Here is a 25,157-nt window from a genome sequence, read left to right as displayed (position 1 = left end):
CTTTATTTGTATATTTTTAAGGCATAAGATGTTTTCATTTAAAATTATTCATAAAAGACCATCCATTTCATGTTTGTGAAGTCTTCTGATACCTCTGACCAGTTCTAGTTGGATCTGTAGGCCTGATACAGTCTTTGAAATCTGCCTTCACTACAACCCATCCTGGGGATTCTTTTTCTCTCTTTTTTTATTAGATCTCATTTCCCAAATACCATGGCTATCTCTTTGTTTACTCCATCATTTGGTTGATTATAAACTGTAGGAGCTTCCTGAGGAAGTAAAGGGAAGTAATTTTTTGAAACTTTGTGATACTTTTGTTAGATATAAAATGATAGAATTTGAAATAGTTTCTTTCAAAATTTTATTGCAATGTATTGGATTCTAGTATTGCATTTGAGAAGCCTAGCGCTATTCCAATTACCTTTTTTTTTTTTAATGAAAACTGTTAGTTCTGTCTGGAATTTGACAGAATCTTATTCTCAGTGTTCTAAATTTTATAATGTGATATCTTGGCGTGGCTCTGTTTTTAAACATTGTATTGGACATTTGGTGTGCCCTTTCAATTTAGAAAGTTATAATTTTCAGTTCTGGGAATTTTTTTTGGATTATTTCTTTAGTGATTTCCTCCCTTCTGTTTTCTCTGTGTCTCTTTCTGGAACTTCCATTTTTCAAATGTTGGACATCCTGGAAAGGTTCTCTAATTATCTTTTTATCTTCTGGGTTCAATATTTTTGACTTTTACTTTACTCTCAGGGATATTTCTATAATTTTATCTTGCAACCTTTCTGTTGGATTTTTCATTTCTATTTTTATGCTTAAAAAGCATTACAAATGTCACAAAGCTCTTTTTTTCTATAAATTTCTCCCAGTGCATTCTTTTCATATTTGATTGCTTCTTAGTTTTTTAAATATATTACTGAAAGTTTTATTTTTCTTCTGTTATTTATTCTGTTTCCTTAAAGCTACTTTTTTTTGTTTTTGTTTGTTTGTTTGTTTGTTTTCAACTCTATCTTTTATAATAGAAGCCTTCATCAAATATTTAGTGATCTTTAAGAGTTATGTATTATAAAACTGATTGATTTCTAGCTTGGTTTGATATCCCAGCTTACTGAATATGGATTTCACTGTGGAATGATCTGGCAGGATTGTTTGAGGAACCAGGATGTACACATTTAGGTGTTTCTCTTAAACTAATCTGTTCCCCAGAGAAAACTCATTCTGTGTCCGCTGCTTTGGGGAGTGTGTATACCTTAGCTGCTAGTATTTGGGGTTGGGTAGGAAGCAGAGTCTCAACATTCAGTTACTCAATTTCTCTTTAAAAAGTATTTTACCTTACCCTTCACTACCCTCCCTCGTCTGAGCTAATGCCCTGCAATCCAGGCCCTTTGATTTATACTCTTTGGAGACTAGACTGGATGACATCTGACAGATGGAGAGGAGGAGTGGGAGATAAGATTTCAAGGTCTAACTGCTTTGTAAATAGATTTTAAACAAATCCTTCTGTATTTAGCCCAGTCTTACCTACATTTTCAGAGATGTAAATGACTTCCCGCACTGCTAATTTAGGATTCAGCTTTTTGCTGTTATCTTTTTGTGCCTTTATGAACCCTTGTTTCATTTTCAAGTCTACTTACTTTTGTTTTAGATGGTATATCAGGAAGGGAGTAGACACTAGTATATAGATTCACTCCAACATCTTTAACTACTGTCTTTAACACACACACATATATTCACACACAAACATTCATCAATCTCACATACTGTAACAACTTAAAAATAACAATAAAAATTCTAAAACGTTGTTTAAGTAGACCACATACGGTTCTTGTCAAATCTACAGTAGAAGGTATTTCCAGTTTAAATATATTGAGATAAATCACCAAGGCTTTGCACAAGTTTTAGAAATTCTTTTCCCCCTCATTTCCGAATTCTTTAGCCTGCAAGATTCAACTTAAATGTTACCTCTTCTATAAATTCTATCCTGACTCTCCTAAGCTATAGCTATAAATATACATCTTATGTTTACCTGTAGACTTAAAAAAAACATTATAATATATCCTATATTATAATAAATGTGTCTAAATTACTTACTACACTGTAAGCTCCTAGAAGCAGGAGTGATTTTTTTTTTTTGGTCTGTGTGCATGCGGTGCATGGCGTATAATGAATAATCAATAAATGCTTTATAGATTATTGAACTTAATATTTAAAAAAGGAAACCACACTTTCAATAAATAAATTAGGTTATGATTTTTTTAAATAACATGTTCACAGTACAAAATAATTTAGGATTCCTTTAAATAGCCCATGCCTCAAGTACATTTCAAATTTCATTATATGCTATTTTGGAGGGACACATTTTAGTGTATCCCTTTTGCATATCTGTGTACATATACACACATTCTATATTGTTCTTCTTTAGTAGAGGTATTACTTATATTTAAAAAGAAGTAAATGTTATTTTGTTACACATTGGTTATGTTTTTCCCCTCCAAATATCTTTTGTTGGAAGAGCACAAAGTGGTTATTCGCCCAGCTTTCTGATCAGTGAAATATATTTTAAGCAGCTAGTTCCAAAATACATTCAAAAAGCATGTCCTATTCCTCATGAATTGCTATTACTTTGTTTAAATTTCCACTTGGACCACCAGCAATCCCTTAAGTACTTTTCCTACCAGCTAATGCTGGCTTTTAAAAATCTACTTAATGTTACTCCTTTCTTTCTCTTTGTTGCCTCTGTCACTTAATATACCTCTATGCCTGCCTGATATTGTTCCTTTCAAGGTCTTTTTATGCTTTTAAGATGATCTTTCCTAGTCTATTTTTCTGCTGTCTTAGATGCTTAGATTCTGCTATTTCTCCATTGCAAAGAGCTTAGTAGAGGGAGGAAGTGAATTTTTTAAAAAGTTATGTACAATATTAAAGAGAATAGAAATGCTGGTGGTTACTATATAGCTAGTGTGCCAAGAAGGATTTTGATAAACTTTTAGAGCTATTTAATGAGACTATTAAAATGGGATTTGTTTAAATTTTATAGACCAGAGAAGAGGAAAAAGGGAACTTGAAAATTTGGCAATTGTTAAAATTGAATGATAGGCAAATGGGAATTTATTATTTTCTATTATCTTTATTTTTGTTTATATTAAAACTTTCCTAAGGTTAAAAAAAAAAAGAAATGTTGTTAAAAAATGTTTTTGACCCAGCAATCCCATTTTTTGATTTCTGTCTTCCAGTATATGAGGACACATGTGCAGGGGTGTTAGTTACAGCATTATTTGGCTTGGAAAGGAAAATAACCTGGAAACAGTCTGATGAGTCTATTTCCATCATTAATAGGATTGTGGGATAAATTACAGTGTATTTATACAAGGGATTGTTATGCAGTAATTAAAAGAATAGAGTTATGTGCTATATTCTGGATGTCCAAGATGTTAAGTGAACTGAGTAATGTGTATAATGTTATTTCATTTTTATAAAAAGAAACTGTGTGAATATGCTGAGAGCTGTGAAAGCATATGTACCAAATTATTGGTATTGGTGATTTCTGGGAAGTAGGACCTGAAGGAATAGGGTGAAGGAAAAAATTAAATTTTTCTCTATTAATCTTTGTATTGTTTGATTTGTTTCAAGTATGTGTTACTTTTGGGGGGAAATATAGTAAAGATTTTTCAAATATAAATATTTGTAAAAAATATTTTCAAAGTGAATATCAGTTCATTCATGATAATAAAAACTCATTTTTAAAGTTTAAAGAGGAGTGGAAAGTGATGTGCATAGGAAACCAAATAATGAATTAGGTTATATTTTGCCTTCAAAAAGAAAAATAAATGAATTGATACCCGTGTCTATGGAATATATATATTGAACTCTGACTCTATTCCCTAACTTCCAATAGAAATAGTCTGGTGACAATAAGAAGACTTTGGCCTTCTCTCAGTAGCCCTTAAAAATTTGACTGTGCCTAAAATTCAAGCTTTTTTATTATTGGTAATTAAACCAATATAGTTCATAAGTAAAGATGTCTAATTTTGAAGAAGCTATATTTAACTTATAACTAGGGTATGTAGTTATATCAGTTAGGATTCGTCGATTACAGGCAACAGAAGCTGACTCTGGCTAACTTAGGCAAAAAGAAATGTATTGGAAGGATAATACTAAGCAGGTGATAGAATTTAAGTTTTACTTGACAATTGGGCATTTTGCTTTATATTTTAGTATGCCTCTAATTATTTCCTTCTTTTAATTAGAGCTTTGCACTGAAAGTTCTTAGCCAAACACCTTTTGTCATTTTGGTTTTTAAGTATTAAATTTAGTTCTGTTTTTTTTTTTTTTTTAAATTAAGGGAAACATATAACATTTTTAAAAAGGGAAACATATAGCATGTTATTTAAAGTGTGTTTCAGTACATGGTGAGTTTGGAATTAGTTTCATTTAAGAGGTTCAAATACTTCTTAAACATTCAAATACTTACAGATAGTCTCTACATATATTATTTTAGAATTCTCTCCATTGAGTCTCTCTTTAATGTCACATCCATGTGTATGTTTGTGTAGCATAGTTTTTGTGCTTTTTTTGTTTCTTGTTTTAATGGTAAATTTCCCAGGAGATTTATTGTAAATGCTTTTTCACGTTAAATTATAATTTTATACCTATGCTATTCTTTATAATGTCTTATCTACGTAATTGGAACATGCTGATTTTACATTATGATTTTTTAAAATCTGTGAAACAGATTCTTCCAGAAGTTTCTCACATATCCTTTAGAAATAGCACACTAATTTTGACCATATTTTTCAAGTTAATTATATATCTGCATTTCATAACAGACTATTCTAAAAGGCTTAATACCATTTTTATTATAAATTATAAATCATTTATATTATATATTATATGTAAGTTCATATATAAAAGTTAATATACATAGATAAGTTATTTATAATAAAGGTAAACTTAATGTTTTTCATTTTGAAAAGCATGCATTTCTTATGTACCAGATATAGGGAACACTTGAACTTATATAGGGTACATTGTACTTATAATAGAATCTGACTCATTTTTCTCCTTTCCCTCCTTTGGGGCCAAGTTTTCAACTGGCAGTAGGGGTGGAGACAATCAAGGTTTAGGCTCAAATATGGGTAGAGACTGGGAGGTGGGGGGTTAGTGGGTAGGTACATCTGGGGTTGAATTTGCTTCACTACTGATAATATCAAGGGATGAAGAAGTTGAGCAAATAAGTGAACACACTGAAGATAATGGGGGTTAGGTTTCTTAGTGGTAACAAAAGGAGTTATAAACATGGAAAGGGGGAAGGCCAAAACCCTGTGTGTCAAATTAGAATAAGAGGTGTCAGTATGAACTCATCGCTTTGTCAGATAGATAGATAGATAGATGATAGATAGATAGATAGATAGATAGATAGATAGATAGATAGATAGATAGATAGATAATAGACAGACAGATAGACGTATGTGTATTTCCTAGCTGTGTCTGGGTCATAGCAGTGAGCATAGCTAGCACCCAGATCTTGGTTTCTAAATATCATTCTCCACTGAAAAGAATCAGGGCTTTTTGAAGAAATGTGTGACTCCAGGGGTGGGCATTTTATGTCATAAAATAAGGAAGTACTCAAAGTACATGCCCAAAGGACACAGGACCTGGTTTCAAAGAGTTAGTATTGACCAAGTCTGAGACAATTTGCATATCAAAAGAGATGATAGAAACAGGTTGTAACTCTTTGAGTAAAATAGGACTCTATGATATTAATAAATATATAAATGAAGGAAAACAGAAACTTTGGCCTATATCATAATGTCATTAAGTAAATCTAGAACAGGTATTGACCAAGTCTGAGACAATTTGCATATCAAAAGAAATGATAGAAACAGGTTGTAACTCTTTGAGTAAAATAGGACTCTATGATATTGATAAATATATAAATGAAGGAAAACAGAAACTTTGGCCTATATCATAATGTCATTAAGTAAATCTAGAACAGGTACTATATAAACCTAGAACCTTGGCACTAGTGACATTTTGGGCAAGATAATTCTTTGGGGGTTGAGGTGGAGAGCACTGTCTTGTACACTGTAGCATCTTCCTTGGCCTCTGCCTACTAGATAGTAGCATCCCTTCTCATTCCCAACATCCAGCTGTGAAAAACAAAACGTCCTCAGACATTGCCAGATGTCCCGTAGGAGGCAAAATTATATCCCTCCTCCTTATTTGACAACCACTAATTTAGAAGGAATGATGGAATTAGAAAATTAACATTTGGTAGTTATCATAGTAATAATTGATTGAGGCATGAATTATCAATGGATGTTAAAACAAGTAAGTAAAAATTTGATGAGGAATATGATATTAACTTAATCTCAAAGTATCTCTTCACAAAATACTAACTACTTAATTGATAAATACAACATGTTTATAATTAACTTTACAATGAGAAAACCCAACAGATACAACCTTAACCAAATAGTAAAAATTAACATCACCACAAATGGAGCAAATCAACATTGCATGCCTCCTAATAGATGCACTGAGAGAGCACTGCATTACTTCTATGGTAGTCCTGCCAAAAATCACAAACCACGAGGAAAATCATGCACAGCTAAATTGGGGGACAGCCTGCAAAGTAACTAGCCTGTACTCTTAAAAAATGTTCAGGTCATGGCAGACAGGGAAAAATGGAAGAACCATTCCAGAAATTTGAATGGGTTTGTGGATTAGATGGTAATATTGTATCAGTGTTTATTTCCTGGTTTTGAGGGTTGAGCTGTAGTCATATGGAAGAGTCCTTTATTCCTCAAACACACTACACTTACTTCCTTAAGAATGTTTCAGTTTCTGTTCTCTGTGTTTTTTCTCAGTTCTTCACATGGGTGGCTCATTAAGGACTCAGTTGTCACTTTCTCAGAGAGGCCACCCATAACTGCCTATCTAAAGTACCTACCTTTCCCCAATCTCTTCACTTTGTCTATTTTATTCATAGCATTCATTGTTACCTGTGATTACCTCTTTATTTCTTTGTTTAATACCTATGTCCTTCTACTGAAAGGAAGCTCATGAGAGCAGAGGCCTTCTGTGTATTGCATCTTCAGTCTAAAACAGTGCCTCATACCTAGTGGACTTACAGTAACCTTTTGTCGAATCAGTGACTGCACCTGTGAAATCTGGCCTTCTACGTTAGCTGGTTGGTCATGTAACCTATCTGGGTATGTTAAGATGAACAAGAGGGTACTTTCTAAATGTTGTAGAAGTTAGTGTCTACTGAGAAAAAGAGATAAAGTGGTTTGGGTTGGAGTGTGGGAGTGGAAGGGGGAGAGAAAGGGAAGGATAAAGAGAAAGAAAAGAAATATAATTGTTTCACATAACCTAAAATAGCTCATGGGATTACTTGCATGTGCTTAAAGAGTTGGACTGAATACAGCTTCTCTGGGGCATATTTTGCCCAACCATTGAATTTGGGCCCCATGAGTTGTTCGGATCTAGCTCATTCTGCTTTCTGTGCCATCTGGACTCACATTAAGGCTGTAAATAATCAAATTCTTTTTAAGAAGTAGAGGGTAGACATTGTTCAACACAGAACTAAAAGTTGGGAATAGGTAATGTTGCGTAATTGTGATCTCAAATTCCTGTCAACGTAAGAAATGTCCAAACCTGTAGAGAATTTTTCTGAGTTTATTTCATCCAAACTGGCGACATATGCTGGGGAGCAAGATCTCAAATGTTCTGCAGAATTAACAGTTTTGCAGCTTCTTTTGTGTATTTGAAATTAAGGAGGGAATGTAAATTTACAAGGAGGTGGGAAAAAGCAAGGTGGGGATTGGATTACAGGATAGTTAACAAGATTAAGTGCTTTCCTGAGGGTAGTTAAGGTTTATTTTAAAGGTTTGTCAACCTGGGTGCACAGAAACAATGGACTGGGCTTGCTTCAGGCAATGATAATCTTTTTTCTAAGGGGCATGACTTTTTTCTGGGGCATGACTATGAACCATGACCTGCCCGGTTAGGAATTTCTGATCAGATCATCCTGTGAAGTTACTTTCCATAGAGCTACCCCCTCACCCATATTTTTAGGAAAAATTTTCTCATCTTTCTTTCAAAAATTTTGTAGTTTTCAATTACAGTTGACATACAATATTATATTAGTTTCAGGTTTACAACATAGTGATTAGACATTTATATAACTTACAAAGTGATCACCCCGATAAATCTAGTACACCATACAATAATTACAATATTATTGACTATATTCCTTATGCTATACTTTACATCTCCATGGCTATATTATAACTACAAATTTGTACTTCTTAAGCCCTTTCAGTTTGTCACCTGTGCCCAATCCCCCTCTCATCTGGCAATCATGAAAATGTTCTCTGTATCTATGATCTGTTTCTGTGTTTTGTTGTTGTTGTTGTTCTTTAGATTCCACATGTAAGTGAAATCATATGGCATTTGTCTATCTCATTCTGATTTACTCAGCACAATACCCTCTAGGCCCATCTATGTTGTTGCACATGGCAAGATTTCATTCTTTTTTATGCCTGAGTAAGTTTCCATTGTAAATATATACCACCTCTTCTTTATCCATTCATTCATTGATGGGCACCCAGGTTGCCTCCATATCTTGGCTAGTGTAAAAAATGCTGCAGTTACCATATGGACACACATGTCCCTTTGATGTAGTATTTTGGATTTCTTCAGATAAATACCCAGAAGTAGGATTACAGAGGGTCCTTCTTTGTCATAGCCTTTGTTTTAAAGTCTATTTCGTCTGGTAAAAGTATTGCTACCCCAGCTGGTTTTTTTTTTTTTTTTTTGGTTTCCCCTCCCTTTACTTTCAGTCTGTGTGTGTCTTGATCTGAAGTGAGTCTCTCGTAAGAAACATATGTAAGGATCTTGTTTTCTTATCTGTTCAGCCACCCTGTCTTTTGATTGGAGCATTTAATCCATTTACATTTAAAGTAATTCTTGCTAGATATGTAGTTATTGCCATTGTATTATTCATATTTTGGATCTTTTGTTTTTCTTCTTCTTCTTAAAGAAGTCCCTTTAACATTTCTTTTAATACTGGTTTGGGAGTGAGAAAGTTCCTAAGCTTTTTGTCTGGGAAGCTCTTTATATGTCCTTTGATTCTAAATGATAGCTTTTCTGGGTAGAGTAACCTCGATTGTAGGTCCTTGCTTTTTCATCACTTTGAATATTTCATGCTAATCCCTTCTGGCTTGAAAAGTTTCTATTGAGAGATTAGCTGACAGTCTTATGGGGATCCCTTGTAGGCACTATGGCCTAGAAACTTCTCTGGGCAGTAAGTTGATACAATTATAAAGATTACTTTGTTTGTTTTCTCTTATGGATCACAGCCCTGTGCTACCTGTTGTCCAATGTCTGAAAAATATTGCCTCATGTTTCATTATCTGGTTTCCTAGTTGTTGAAGGAGGGAGTATAAATTTAGTCCCTCTTATGCCATCTCAGCCAGAAGCAGAAGTCTCTTGCCTTTGTTAAAAGACATTTTCACTGAGTTTAGAATTCTTTTTTTTTTAATGCCAGTTTATTATTTTTTTTCATACGATATATGCATAATTTTTTTTAACATTTTATTTTTTATTTTTCCCCTTCCTCTGTCCCCCTTCCCTTCTGGTAACCACTAGTCCATTGTCCATGTCCGTGAGTTCACTGAGTTTAGAATTCTATGTTGCATTTTTTTTCTTTCAGTACTTTAAAGATGTTGCCCCATTTTTTCCCAGCTTTCATAGTTTCCGATGAAAAGCCTGCTGTAAATTTTATCTTTGTTCTTCTGTACATAATACTCCTTTTCTCCCTGGCTCCTTCATGATTTTCTCTTCATCTTTGGTTTTCAGCATTTGGTTATGATGTGCCAAGATATGTTTTTCTTTGTATTTCTGATTTAGAGGTTCCATTTCTTGGATTCTATGGTTTGTTTCACTCATTTTAGAAACTTTTTGGTCATTATCTCTTAATATGTATCTTCTGTTCCTCTCTTCATTGATTCCAATTACACGTGTATTAACACTGTTTGATATTATTCCATAGCTTTTAAATGCTCTATTCTGTTTGTCTCATTTTTGTTTCTCTTTGTGTTTCATTGTAGGTAATTTCTGTTTATCTATCTATGGTTAAGTTCACTGTTTTTTCTTCTTTTGTGTCCAGTCTGTTGGTAAAGTTTTTGAAGGATTAAAAAAAATCTCTAATATTATGTTTTTCAATGCTAGCATTTTCATTTGACACTTTTAAAAAATAAGTTTTCTTCTCACCGTGGAAATTCCCCATGTGTTTATTATTCTATTGATTATTTTGTCTCTTGAGAATTTTTTTCCCTTACATTTTTTTGTCTCTTGTACTTTATCACTGGATATCAAACACCATTTGTAAAAGGGCAGCAAGGACTAAGGTAATAATATTCATTGCAGAATGGCCATGCCTCTTTTGTTAGGCTGTTAGTGTGGGGGGTTCAGTCAGTCTAGTCAGTAATTGGGCTGGGTTTGGTTTTTATTGTTGCTATAGTTATCTTCAGGGTACGACGGACTTCAAGTTGTTACAGTGGACTGCCATTTACTTTGTGATTAGTTTGGAATCTCGAGTCCTGGAGAGTTTTTCTCATAATTTCTGCTCCACTCACAGCTTTCAGCATGTTTTGCATGCCTATATGAGAGGATTTCTCTCTGTGCTCTTGATTCCTCCCAGCAGTAGACCCTTGTAGTTTGTTAGTTATTTCAAGGTTTGTGGTGGGGCTACAGGTCTCAGTCTTAGGCAAGCCTGTGCATCTGAGGCTCAAGAGTGGGTCTTTTTCAGTGTTCCTACCCTTGTCCAGGTAGCAGCAAACTTTTGCTTTATATTAGTGCAGGATTCTAAGTAAGAGTGGGTGTTCTCTCCTTTGTGACAGCAGGTGGCTTTTGCCTAGTGTCCGTGCAGGGTGGGGTGGCATGGGTTTGCCTTGACCAAGTGAACCTTAATGAACCTCTTTAGGAAAATGGAAATGATATTACTGTCTACATTACTCGATATGGCAGTGAAACATTTTATGTACTATAAACTATTTGGTACTATACAAATGTTTGCTAATTAGGTAATATTTAATGCAAGAAGGTATAGGTTGAGCCATAACTTGAAAGCATTTAGAGGACTTGGATGGACAAACTGAAGGGAAGAGAGCATCTTGGATAGGTTGAGCAAAGACAAAGATTACCAGCCATATTTTGAAATGAAAGTACTTTTCCTTAAATCAGTTCTTTTGTACCTCAAAATGTTATCCATCCATCCGTCCGTCCGTCCGTCCGTCCATCCATCCATCCATCCATCCATCCACCCACCCACCCATTCATTGTCTCTTGCTGTGCTTTATCAGAAATTGAGGCTTCAGAGGTATGTGGCTTAACTGTAGTAGCAGGTAGTACCTAATAATACATTTCCCAATACATTGGAATGGTCAGAGAAATTTAATTGAGACCTGGGTTGGTCTGGAGGCAGAAGACAACAGCTGAGTATCTCTTTCACTCTTTATAGAGATCTCCTTTGCCTTTGGACTCCAAGGAATGAAAAGAGAAACTCTAGTTTATAGAAAGGTTTTGTTTTGTTTTGGCCAAACGTTGACAAGATGCTTTGATAACATTATCTAATCTTTATTATATATGCAATATATAAATCATTTACTACTTATTTATATCCACAAATAAAGAAATTTAGTCTCAGAAGGATTAAGTGATTTGCTAGAGGCTGCTCAATCACTTTATGTTAGAACATGCCTTTGACCAAGGTTAGTCTGACTTCAAAGGCTGAACTCTTTACATTACTTTGCCTCCCAAGACTCAGAGATCCAGTAAGGAAAAGTAGTATTCAGAAACCTCCAATCGAAAAGCTCCTACATTTTTGTTTTTAGATGTTTATTTCAGCAGATAATTTTTTATTGCTAGATAAGAACAGCTTGCTAAAATTCAATGAAATATCAACTCATAGCTTATGTGTTCAGCATCATTGGAGGTACATATTCTCTTAATAGTTTACATATGACCCCCCAGAGGCAATTGTGACCTTTTGGTTATACCCAGTGTGACATTTCTAAAGTTCCTGTGGCTTGGGATCATTTAAACTTTCATATCGTATGGGATTAGATGATTTACAAATTAGATATTGGCCCATTTTTATCTCCTCTTGAAATATCACTTTAACCCTGGTTTGATTTTAAAAGTAGATGCTTATTGTGTTATCACAAATAAGTGATTTGGAATTTTGCCAAGTCTTTACAGTTTTTTTTTTGGTCCCAATGCACATCCTAAAATCATTTTATAACAAGATTAGCAGCTATTACAGTGGCAGATTTGGATGGCTAAATATTTGAAAGCACATTAAAAGACTTGTTTATATTGTTGTAAAAGTATAAGATTATATATTACAATTTAAGATGGCAATATAAAACATTTTATCTTAATTCTGTATACCCATTGGCTATAGAGATTTTTATAAAATAATCCATATATAAAATCATTGGACTTTTTTTTGTAATCAGAATGCATAGAAGCAATATGATAGAGGTATATGTAAGACCAGATTTGTTTGTTCATTCATTCAGTTATTTTATTAACAAATATTTACTATGGTAGATACTCTCTTAGGTCCTGGGATTCAAAGAGAAATAATATCTGGTCCCTGTTCTCAAACGGTGTATAGTTTAATGGGGTAGGCAAATAACTTGCTAAATTATAATATATTAGGATGTTGTAATAAACATGAGAGAACTGCTGTGGAAGCATAGAGAAATCTGAGAATTGTGACCTATTTTTAATACATTTTCTTTATATAGTTTTGTTTTTTATAACAATTTTTTGTAGAAAAGTATGAATCTGCTAGGGGGTATGTTCCAACTGTTTCACATATGTGCTATCAAAGAAGCAGAATATAAGAAATCAGGAATCCAGCAATAATATGTGTATCCTGACAAATTTAAGTATTTAGCTTAGCCTAATCTGTAAATGGAAATGTTTTCAGTTCCATAAACAAGGGGATACCCGTTAGATATCGGTGTGTTTCACAAGCCTTTTTACTTGCTATAGAAAGATACTTCCAAGCCAATGTACAATGTAGAGGATCCTCTTAAAATTGAGAGTTACAATCAATGCTGAAGTCAAAGTTCCAAGGCTATTCAAAGCCCAAGGTAGACTTTCATGACTCATTTTATCTAAATGAAACATTCTCTAATTTATTCAAAAAAAATTTCAGTTACCTATTCTTTAATATGCTGAAAGAGTGGTGTAGTAATTTGGAGAAATAACTTCATTAACAAGTGGAGGATTGCTGCAGCAAAGAGTAATTGCCTGACACGAATGGGGTAGCAGGATACCCAGAGATTAAAAGAGAGTTTTAAAAGGTTAAAAACAACAGCTGTGTTTAAGGATTAGTGAATTTTAGTTCGCCTCCAGAAAATGAAGCAATTACTTTTTTTGTGTGAAATGTTTCATTATGTATAATATTAATTTAAAAAAGAAATCGATAGTTCTAAAGTATGAAGGAACTTTTGGCTGAGATTTTCCTATTGGAGTTACATAGCATAACAAAGGAAACCTAATCTTTTGAATACCTACCTTGAGTATTGAGTTCCCAGAAATGATCTTTACCATTAAATTCATTAGTTCCTACTTGTCGCAGCTTCTAAGAGTAGGAAATTGAATTGTTTTGTTTTATAAAATGCTTTTTTTTTTTGTTTGAGCAAATATATTTGCAATATTCGTAGATTCTACTTTGTACATAATACTCTTGGATATCCAGATTGGTTATGGTAGATATATTTATGATTAATTTAATATTCTGGCTAGCAGAGTTCATTTATTCTACAAAAAACACTATATTTGGTTTTTAAGGTTTCTGAATAGAATCCAAGGAGATATACATTTTATACTCATATTAGACATCATTGCATTTTTTAAATGATTTGACCTTGAGCATAGAATTTGTGCTCTAGATTTTAGTTTCCTCATTTATAAAGTGATGTGTTTGGATTATATAATCTACAAGTTCCCTAATGAGATTTTTAAGATCCTTAATACTCTATCAGTGCCTCATGATTTTGAATAAAGGCTAAATTTTAAAAAATCCTAGTAGCAGACAAATTTTTTTTATTTTCTTAGTTAGCATATTGAGTATGCAAATGGATATAGCCTTGGGCAATGTAATATGACTACCTTTCTATTATGTCTCATATCAACCATTGGAACAAATTTTTCCTAAGTTTTGCCCCAAGTTCTTTTTTTAAAAAAAATTCCACTTATTAAACTCTTTTTAAATGGTTTCTGCCAGTTGCCATAGTCCTTTTAAATTGTCATCATTCGAGGTAGTCTTTTAATTATTTTTTTCATTGACATCCTAAGCTCTTTAATTTCCACTGACTCTTGTAACTTTACTTTTACTGTTGATTTATTGCCCCAAAGACCATTAACATTATTCAGAAATTTTGGCTTTGGATACATAGCCAATCAAGACCTATATGAAAATCCTTTTAAAATTGTTTTCTTCAGCAGACAGTATATATTTCAGTACTGAATCCTCCATAATTGTTCTGCCATGACTCTTTGAGGGTAAAAGCCTGCGATTGAGAGAAAACAGTATGTAAAATAACCACAAGGAGAGAATTGTCATGAGCACTAATTCATTCACTTGTATCCATTTATTCTGTGTATCCCCTGCTACATCTACTGTAGCCCTGTATGTATAGTGAAGGAACAAATATTTGTTGAATGAATGAATGATCAAAACATTGGCACAAATTGTTTTTGGACCATCAGAGTACATATTTAAATTATATACTGTAAGAATAAAAGTATGAGATGCTGAAGAAGAGGAAATTGACATTAAAAAAAGAGCTTTGTTTCTTTTCTATTCAGTAATATTCACCATTTTTAAGCTTCTTTTATATGAATTTAGCTGTGTTATTCTTTGTTTACTTCTAATCTCAACATTTGTAAGTTATGAACTATTTCAAGTACACAGAAAAGTATAGAGAATATGAAACATCCATATAGCCACCATCCAGATTTAGCCAGAGTAGACATTGAATTTTTTATAACAGTATATAGTTATAAATCAGTCTTGCCCGTCTTATATTCATTAGTTATTTCCACTATCTCCAGACTATGGCGCTAGTGATACAAATTAAAGAATCATGTAGATAAGTTAATTTTTTTATGTGAATTCCCTCTTCAGCATTTCATACTTAGAGTCTTTTTCTTTGGCCTTTAAATTGGTCACTTTGCATTACTTGTATGAATATCTAATATAAACAGAGAGCAAATTTTGTGTGTGTGTATGCATGTGTGTGAAATCTATAGTGAAATCACAGTTTGGAGAAGGAATTATACGTTTAAAGTCTTCAATTTTGTGAAAACAATGATTCCACATTTCTTCAAGTGGCTGCCATAGAATAGAAATTGAAATCCCTGGGGGGGAAGTTGCTAGAAATCATAGTATTCCTTTTCAAAGTATTTTGCATCCCCTTATATGTATGTTCAGTACTTCATTTCTAACCCCTACACACTGAATCATGCTGTGAGTCATAATACTGTGTTATGTTTTAAATTCAAATATTGTTTTTAAAGAGAAATTGCTACTAATGTTGGCTAAGCTGCACATAATAGTTTAGTAAATGGTTGTAGGTTTGATTCTTCTAATGTCAATCTAAATGTGAAATAATATTGTTCAAAATCCTTTCAAGACATTGAATAATTGTTTCAGTTAACTAAATGCTTTACCAAATAATATCAATTTATGAAGTATAGTTGAGTTTAGTGCATTTATTATTTAAAGAAAAAAGTAATAGGGCATATCTACATAATTAAATGTTAATGGATATCTTTTGAGTAGCCCTGTGTTCAGAGAAAGAGGCAATTTAGTATCAAAATAGAGCAATGAAATTACAGATCATTGAAAAATTTCAAAAGTAATGTATGACTTAATTTGCTCTTTTTTCACTTAATTTTTTAAAAGAGCAACTCTATTGAGATATAACTTATATAAATGTACAAATTTTATTGTACATTTTGATGAGTTTGGAAAATTTTATATACTCATGTAACCACTATCACAATCCATATATAGAACATTTCCATCAAACCAAAAAGTTCCTTTGTGTTCTATTCCAGTCAATGCCCATTTTCCTCCCAGGCAACCATTAATCTATTTCTGTTACTATAGATTAGAGTAGACTCTTCCAATGTTTCATATAAATGCAATCTTGTATGGACTGTTTTTTTCTCTAGCTTCTATCACTTGGCTCAATGTTTTTGAGACTCATTCATGTTGTGTATATCTGTTGTTTATTTCTTTTTTATTGCTGAGTAGTGTTGTATGAATATATCCATAGTTTGTTTATCCATTCATTTGTTGATGGACATTTCATCCCACTTTTTGGCTATTTCGAATAATACTGTTGTGAACATTCATGTACAAGATTTTTTGTGTGGACATGTTTTCATTTCTCATGGGTGCATACCTAGGAGAGAATTGCTGGGTTGTAGTAAGTGTAGTAAGTGATATTACCAAACTGTTTCACTAGATGATTATATTTACAATTTTACATTGCCTCTAGCAACATTCGACAGTTCCAGTTGTTCATATCCTTGTCAGTGCTTGGATGTTGTCTTTTTATTTTACTGTCTTATTATTTTATATTGTCTTTTTAGCTATTCTACTGGGTATACAATGCATCTGTCTATATGTGATTTAATGATATACCTGATAACTATGATATTGAGCATCTTTTCATGTGTTTATTGTCTATTTGTATTTTTTCATTTGTGAAGTGTATGCCAAATCTTTTGTCCATTTTAAAATTGGGTTGTTTGTCTTCTTATTAATGAGTTGTGGGAATTCATTATGTGTTCTGAATACAAGTCCTCTGTTAGGTAGGTATTGAGAGCATTTTCTCCCAGCTAGTGTTTAGCCTTTGTGTTTTCTTAATGGCATTTTCCAAAGAGCTAAGGTTTTTAATTTTGATAAAGTTTAATTTATTATTTTTCTATGGTTCATACTTTTTGAGTCCTATTTAAGAAAACTTTGCCTACGCTAAGGTCATAAAAATTTTCTCTTATGTTTTCTTCTAGAAGTTTTATAGCTTTTGCTCTTATATTTTGTTCTATGGTCCATTTTAAGTTAATATTTACATATAGCATGAGGTAGAGATCACAGTTCCTTTTTGTTGTTGTTGCACATGGCTATTCAGTTGTTCCAGATCCATTTATTAAAAAGACTTCATTAATTTACTGTTAATTTACTGTTGCATCCGATTTGAAAATTAATTGAGCAAATATGTATAGGCCTATTTCTAGACTCTCTGTTCTGTTTCATTCATCTGTCATTTATGCCATTACCACATTGTTGTCTTTATTGTGGCTTTATAGTGAGTCTGGAAAAGGGGGAAGTCCTCCAACTTTGTTTTCGTTTTTCAAAATTATTTTGGCTATTCTGGGTTTTTGCATTTGATATAAATTTTAGAACCAGCTTTTCATTTTCTACTAAGAAGTCTATTGGCATTTTGACTGAAAAAGCACTGAATCTATGGATGAATTTGGGGGAATTGACACCTTAACAATATGAAGTTACACAATCCATGAAAATGATATGGCTCTCTTTTTATGTAGGTATTCCTTAATTTCTCTCAGCAAAGTTTTGTAGTTTTCATTTTGCAGGTCTTGCGCATGTTTTGTTAAATTTATTCCTAAATATTTCAATTTCCTGATGTTTATTGCTAGAAATCAGTTTATTATAATCAAGAAATATATTTTAAATACAAGTAAGGTAAATTATTAGAAAAAGCTCTCTACCTATGAGATCTGAATGATTTGGTCAAATCAAACAAATTTTGCCAATTTTTATTCTGTAGATAAAAGATGTAGATCATTTTTAGGAGGTAAATTTATCATCACTTTATGACATATGCATTTCAATAAATACTTTAAAAAAATTTTTGTGTATTTTGAATGTAATACTAGCTAACATTTAAAATTTTATTGGTTTCTCTCATGACTTTTGTGATCATTAAACCTGACACAACGGCTAGAATTATTACATTTAAGTATTATTGCTTTTAGCATCTATAAATTTTTTATCGTATTTGTTTTCTTTACTACTGTATTACTATAAAAATGTTGCTTTATTTCTCTCAAAATAAATAAAAGTGTATAATTATCAAATAACATGAGTAAGTCATAATAAATCACTTCCATGAACAAACCAGTATCTTCAATAATAGTGCACATATTTGTGCACATATTTGAATGCAATGTTAATGAAAAATCCAATGGTTATTTGTCATAGCATAGTGACAAAAAGAGATAATTTCTGAAAATCATTATTATAATGTTTGGTAATGATATCTGTTAGTGTCTCCTTTTTTCCCTCATTCATTTTTAACTCTAAAATAGTAAAAATTAAATGGATCTTTACTCTTAAGTGAATATGCCAATATAAATAAAATACAGCATAATAGCACTCAGTACTATTTATTTATTTATTTATTTATTTATTTATTTATTTATCGCCTACAGCACGTGGTATTCCTAGGTGGTCTCCCATCCAAGTACTAACGAGGCCCGACCCTGCTTAGCTTCTGAGATCAGACGAGATCGGGCGTGTTCAGGGTGGCATGGCTGTAGACTAGTGCTCAGTATTTTAGATTCTTTGTTAATTACCTTTGAGGTCTAAAATCGTTGAGGTTTCTAAAATCTGACTGAATAAAAAGATTCAAGGATTGCTCCTTCAATATTCAAACTTTTATTTTGTACTAATTGTCCTTGAGGGTTGTTTGACTGAAGCATTTGACCAAAAACAACATTTCCTGGATTCATTTTGAATTTAGTATGTACTTTGAAATGTAAACCAACTGTTTACAAATGTTTAATTTTAACTGATTGATTAATTTTAAACTGTCTAAATTTAATTTTAACTAATTGATCATTTAATATTATTTTAGTACTGTAGCTCTCTATTAACTTACTATGAACACAGTAGTACTGTATTTTTTGTTTTAGTAAGAAATTATCTCAACAAAAACTGTGTTTAAGTAACATAGTTTGAGTAACCCAATGTATTCAGAGAGAGTATTGAGTCAGTTCTATCAGAGGTAAGATAATACCATATCTGGGTAAGATTTAGAAATTGTATGTTAAGTGACTTACATTTAAATTCCATAAAGATTATAGAAATGTTAATATATGGATAAAATTGATTGCATTTAGTTACATGTATAAAAACAACACTATATTTATAGCTTCCTCAAATAATACATTCTCATTGAAAAAAATATCCAGCAATATAAAAAATCTGAAAGTCCCTTTTTATCCCATAGAAATAGCATTTGTTAATGAATTTTCTTCTAGGCTTTTAAATGCAGGTATAAACATAATTTAAAAAATCTTTCTGTGTTTATATTATTCTGTGTTTATATTATTCTTCTTTCTATTCTTTTTTCTTCTTTCGCTAACAGTAAATATTAAACATCTGACCATAACAACCCACCAAACTTCTAGTTCATTTTTTTTTCCTAGTTCATTTTTTTAATGGCTGCATAGTACTGCATCGTGAACTGTTCCTTAGTTTATTAGAGTCCCCACTGATTGAGAGTTAGATTTTCCTTGACCTTTTGGTATTTTATACAGTGCTTTAGGGGGATATATACTACTTTATATTAATTTTCTATTGTCCTAACAAATTATCACAAACTTAGTATTTTAAAACAACATAAATTTATTATTATCTTACGGTTTTATGGGTCAGAATCTAACACAGGTCACACTGGGCTAAAATCAAAAGTCATCCTTTCTGAAAGCTCAGAGGCAAATGTATTTTCTTGTCATTACTAGCTTCCAGAGTCTGTTCACATTTCTTGGCTCATGGCCTCCTTCCTCCATCCTCCAGGTGGGGAAATAGGAAATCACTACTAGGACTTCTGAGTTTAGGAATATGTACCTGAGATCTAGGAATCAGAAAGATATTGTACCTTTCTCTTTCACCCATAGAGATAATGGCTGGACAATAGACTGCTTTTCCAACATGTCTACCACTATGCTTTCCAATAGCAACAGCTTAGCTAAAGCATTATGTCCATATTTCAAATCTCATGTAAGTGCATCTAAGTGATGCAACCTATTTCGCATCGAGAACTTTACCTGCAAAGGAATCTGGGAGAGTAGTTTTCCTGCTTTTTTGTACAAGAAGTCAGTTTATTAGGAAGTTGGAATGCAGGCTGAGTGTTTCTATTTCACCATATTTTGCACAGTAGATATCTAGCCACGTGCTGAAAGGTTGCTACTAATTTGTGTTTGCTGTATGAGGTTGACCAAGAGCTAGGAAAGTGAGTCCTTTTTATGAGAGCCAGGATTCTTAGTTGCAAAAAACAGAATCCATGTTAGTTGGTTTAACTGAAAAGGCATTTATTAAAGTATTAAGGAACTCTTAGAATCCTGGGAGAGCCAGAAAGTCAGACTTGGGTGAGATGCATCAGATACAATGCCCAAATCACATTGGGAAACTGCTTCAGTGAAGGCATTATTGATGCCACCACTTGTCATTGAACCCATAGTCTGTGTCGAATCTCATGAAACACTTGCCTCTTCACTTTGCTCACTAGTAAGTTGAAGTCATATGTGAATGTGTTTGATTGGCTGAGCCTGCTCTATTAACAAGGTAAGATGGGGGAGTGAGTTCTGGCTTTTACTCTGGAGAGGAGGAATTCACAATGTGGGAAATTTTTTAGACCTTAAAAGGATGTTCAAAAGATGTGAAGTATCCAGAGACATGAAGATGTCTGCTATAATCAGCAATAAGTTGAAGACAAATAAACTGTACTTTATAAACGGAATGATCTGGTTTCACATGATATCTAAAATTCTCTTTGTTAACTCCTAACTTTTTTATGAATCTGGTTTAACCAGTCCAGCCTGTCTCCGCTGGGTGATGCAGGACTGTTTTAGGACATGTGTAGGCCTTAGGAACTCTTACTTTTGGAGGCAGACTATATCGAGCTCATTAAAGTGTATCCACATCCCACATTAAGTACAATTTAAGTTCAACCACATGTGTTAAATTGAAACTTACCTCTTGTTATGTTTTGTTTGAACTTTTATTGATTTTGATCTTACAGTTTTATAATATTGGCACAATTTTTTTTCAGATTTCAAATGTTAAGCCTTGGAAAGCACAGAGCCCTGAAGCAGTGTGTTTATAACGTCTAATGCATCAAACAACCTTAATGCTTTGTGTGGGATCCATTTTTCAAATTTGGACCAAAGGGTAAAATTGGTAGCCTCTCCCAGCAAGATAGTGTAGCATTAGTGGTAATAAGTGATGAAATCCCCAAGAGGAGAAGAGGAGACAAGAATCAGGTACCTGTTAGGTACCTGTGTGTGTACAGCATAATAAAAGGAACACATTGCTAGTGGCTTTTATGGTTTAGAAGATGTACCTGTTTTATGAGAACTGTAAAATTAACATAATGTGCCATAGAAGAATGTGTAGATATGTAAAATAATAAGTATATCACAAAATCAAACCAAGCTATCATTAGTATTTCTAAACAGGTAGAAAGTGATAAATAATCTTTGTCTACCAAGGAATCCCTTTTAGCAAGGATCTATTCAAAACGAACAAATCATTCCTTTGATCAGCATTGTTAGTCTAATGTGACAATTTCATTAGAATGTATTTTTCTGTGTTTTACTGATGCTGAAAAATCACAGTACTTTTGTGAATGAGGAGGTCTACTAGTTTCAGTTTCTGTTTTAGTTTTCTTATAAATCTGTAAACATTTGTATATATTTCATGAGGTCCAGGAAATAGTCTTAAAAATGTTTTTTCTTCCATGGTTAGTAGTAATCATTTCTTAAAGTGCAAAGTGTCACCATCATCAGACACAATAGGTGATGTAGTGCCGTCATTCCTTCTTTTTTAGTATTTAGATAGGTTTTTGCCATCTGAGAAATATTCATACAGTGTCACTGGTTGTCTAGGTTTAGGTGAATTACACAATTATTTTAGTAACTTAAATAAAAGTTTATTAATTGTATAAGTGTAACATGAGCTCAGTATATAAGATATAGCTTAAATCTCTGGCTTCTATTTTAAAACTTTTGAAGGATCACATCTAGGTATGTGAAATAAAAAGGTAACATATTCATCTGTGTATAATTTGTGTTTTTCATAGATTATACAGTTAAGTCTCAGGCTGTTTTCTAATTAATAGAAATATTGTTACTTTTGTGATTTTTAAAATTTTTTCTTTTTCATGAAAGCAACAACAAATATTTAGAACCCAGCCAATACTTTTCCCCGCCAGTTGTAAGAGAGAGAACATACATGTAAAGAGAAAGAATATACAGAAGCTAGGTGCAATGAAGTGCACCCCAGACATTACATGGATTATTACTAGGCCTTTGAAGGTAGTGTGGAAAATTTGGAGCTAAAAACATTTAATTACATTTAAAAAAATATTAGTTTGATGGAGTTGTTCCCAGCCCTATTGTTTACTATGGAGGATCATCTATTTCATAGCCTGCATTCTGGTGGTAGAAGCTTACTTTTTTTCCTTCGCTAAAGTTTTTTGAAAATTGTCTAAGGGATTAACTGTCACCTCATTATCTTTGTTAATCACCTCTAGAGATTTTTGCTATTATTCATCACAGTGGTCAAGAGGATCACAAAGAAGGTGCTAAAGCTTTATTCACAAAGAAAGTTGATTGTTGGCTGCTGCCTATATCTGCTGTATATTTTCTTTGAACATTTCTGGGGTAGTAATGGTTAGAATTAAATATTCTTTGAGAAATTATTCTTAATACTGTGTTCGTGGGAAAGATTAGATGTTAGAGCAATATTGACTATCAAATAAAACCATAGAAAATAGAACATTAAGATATATAACTAATGTTCCCTCAAAACAGTTTAGAATATTCGCCTATTCATCTAGTTCTTTTAAGCAGTTTTCTTGAAAGTTTTAAAGTAAGACTTTTTTCTTGTTTAAGAACTTAAAAATTTTTGGCAATGTGAAGAAATTTTATTTATATTCTTTCACTCTTATAAACTTCTTTATTTCATGTGGTTTTTCTTGCAGTATTATTGAGCTATAATTGACATATAACATTGTATAAATTTAAGGTGTACAACATAATGATTTGATACACACACACACACACACACACACACACACACCACAATATGTTTAGTTAATGTCTATTACTTCACATATTTACAAAAATTTATTTCCATTGTTATGAGAACTTTTAAGATTTACTCTCTTAACTTTCAAATATACAAAGCAGTGTTGTTGGCTATAGTCGTGTTATGCATTACGGAACCGAACCTACAACTGAAAGTTAGTGCTTTTTGACCACCTTCTCCCAGTTCTTCCCTCTGACCCCACCCCCGCCTCTGGCAATCACTAATTCAATCTGTTTTCGAGGTGTTTTTTTTTTTTTCATTCAGATTCCCCATATAAGTGAGATCATATAGTATTTATTTTTCTTTCTCTGACTTATTTCGCTTTGCCTAATGCCCTTAAGATCCATCCAAATTGTCGCAAATGGCAGGATTTCCTTATTTTTTATTACTGAATAGTATTTCATTGTATATATGTACCACGTTTTCTTTATCTGTTAATTCATCAATGGGCACTTAGGTTGTTTCCATGTCTTGGATTCTTGAATATTGTAAACAATGCTACAGTGAACACAGGAGTGCAGGTATCTCTTTGGGATAGTGATTTCCTTTCTGTTGTATATAGTTCCAGAAGCAGGATTGCTGGATCATACTGTAGTTCTATTTTCAATTTTTTGAGGAGTCTCCATATTGTTTTCCATAGTAGCTATACCAATTTACATTCTCATCTACAGTACTTCAGGGTTCCCATTTCTCCACATCCTCACCAACGTTTGTTGTGTCTTTTTGATGACAGCCATTCTAACACATCTGAGATGATATCTTATTGTGGTTTTGATTTGCATTTCCCTTATGATGAATGATACTGAACACAGAGCACCTTTTCATGTACCAGTTATATATTTGGATATCTTTGTACAAGTATCTACTCAGGTCCTTTGCCCATTTTTAATTGGATTATTTGTATTTTTGCCATTGAGTTCCATGAGTTCCCTCTATATTTTGGGTATTAATCTAAGATATGTGTTTTGCAAATATTTTCTCCCATTCGGTAGGTTGCCTTTTTATTTTGTTGATAATTTTCTTTGCTGTGTAGGACTTTTTAGTTTGATGTACCTGTTGTATATTTGTATATCTTCTTTGGAAAAGTGTCTACTCAGGTCCTTTGTTCATTTTTAGTTGGCTTATTTATAGTACCACTTTATTTTTTATATTATTGCTTGTGCTTTTGTGTCATATCCAAAAAATCATTGCCAAGATCCAAGTGGAGTTGCTTATTTTCTCTTTCCTTCTAGGAGGTCTATGGTTTCAGGTCATATGTTTAAATCTTTAGTCCATTTTGAGTTAATTTTGTGAGTGATATAGGATGGGATCTAATTTTATTTTTTTGCATGTGATTATATTTACATGTTTGATAAAAACATCTATGGACTTTTCTTTCAGAGATAAAAAACTACGGAAATCAAAGTTATAAAATGAAGACGCTCTCTCAGCTAAGAATGCCTTTCTAGAAATGTGTAAATTCAATTATCCTTTAATAAGTAAATATGTCTTCAAATATTCTCAGCAATGTGTTTTTAAATAAAATGAAAAGATGACATTGCTATTCCCAGTAATAATACAAAATGAAAATAATCGCAACACAAATCCAAGATGTTAGAGATAAGTGAAAAGTTATCTTGCTTTTTATAATTAAAGTTTGATAGTTTAATATTTATGAACAGGCTTATAGACTTCATAATTACTCAGCTGAAATATTACTTCCTTTTTTTGAAAGCATTCTGTTTTTTCCTAAGTCAGAAACAGAAAACTTAAAGTACATGACTCGGTTATAGTTTTAGAACAACAATGGGCGAGAATGTTTTAAAGACTTAGGAATCCTTTCATGTCTCTGATATTTCATCATTTCCATTCTATATCTAGTTTGGTTGCAAAATAATAGAAACTGATGCTGACTAACTTTAGAAATAAAATTTATTATATTATTATTTTTGATTATAAAATT

General features: G+C 32.5%; 1 protein-coding gene and 1 pseudogene across 4 annotated transcripts in view; one reads left to right on the top strand and one right to left on the bottom strand.

The window, feature by feature from the left end:
* CAMKMT (calmodulin-lysine N-methyltransferase) overlaps window positions 1-25,157 on the top strand; it is a 354,956-nt gene that overhangs the window by 35,685 nt on the left and 294,114 nt on the right. The gene's annotated exons all lie outside the window — the stretch shown is intronic.
* Window positions 18,544-18,662, bottom strand: LOC111740659 (annotated as a pseudogene).

Source organism: Pteropus vampyrus, unplaced genomic scaffold (genome assembly GCF_000151845.1).
Source record: "Pteropus vampyrus isolate Shadow unplaced genomic scaffold, Pvam_2.0 Scaffold66, whole genome shotgun sequence".
In the NCBI taxonomy this organism is placed as follows: domain Eukaryota; kingdom Metazoa; phylum Chordata; class Mammalia; order Chiroptera; family Pteropodidae; genus Pteropus; species Pteropus vampyrus.
Note: the sequence above shows the minus strand (reverse complement) of the source record. Positions and strands in the feature narration are given on the sequence as shown.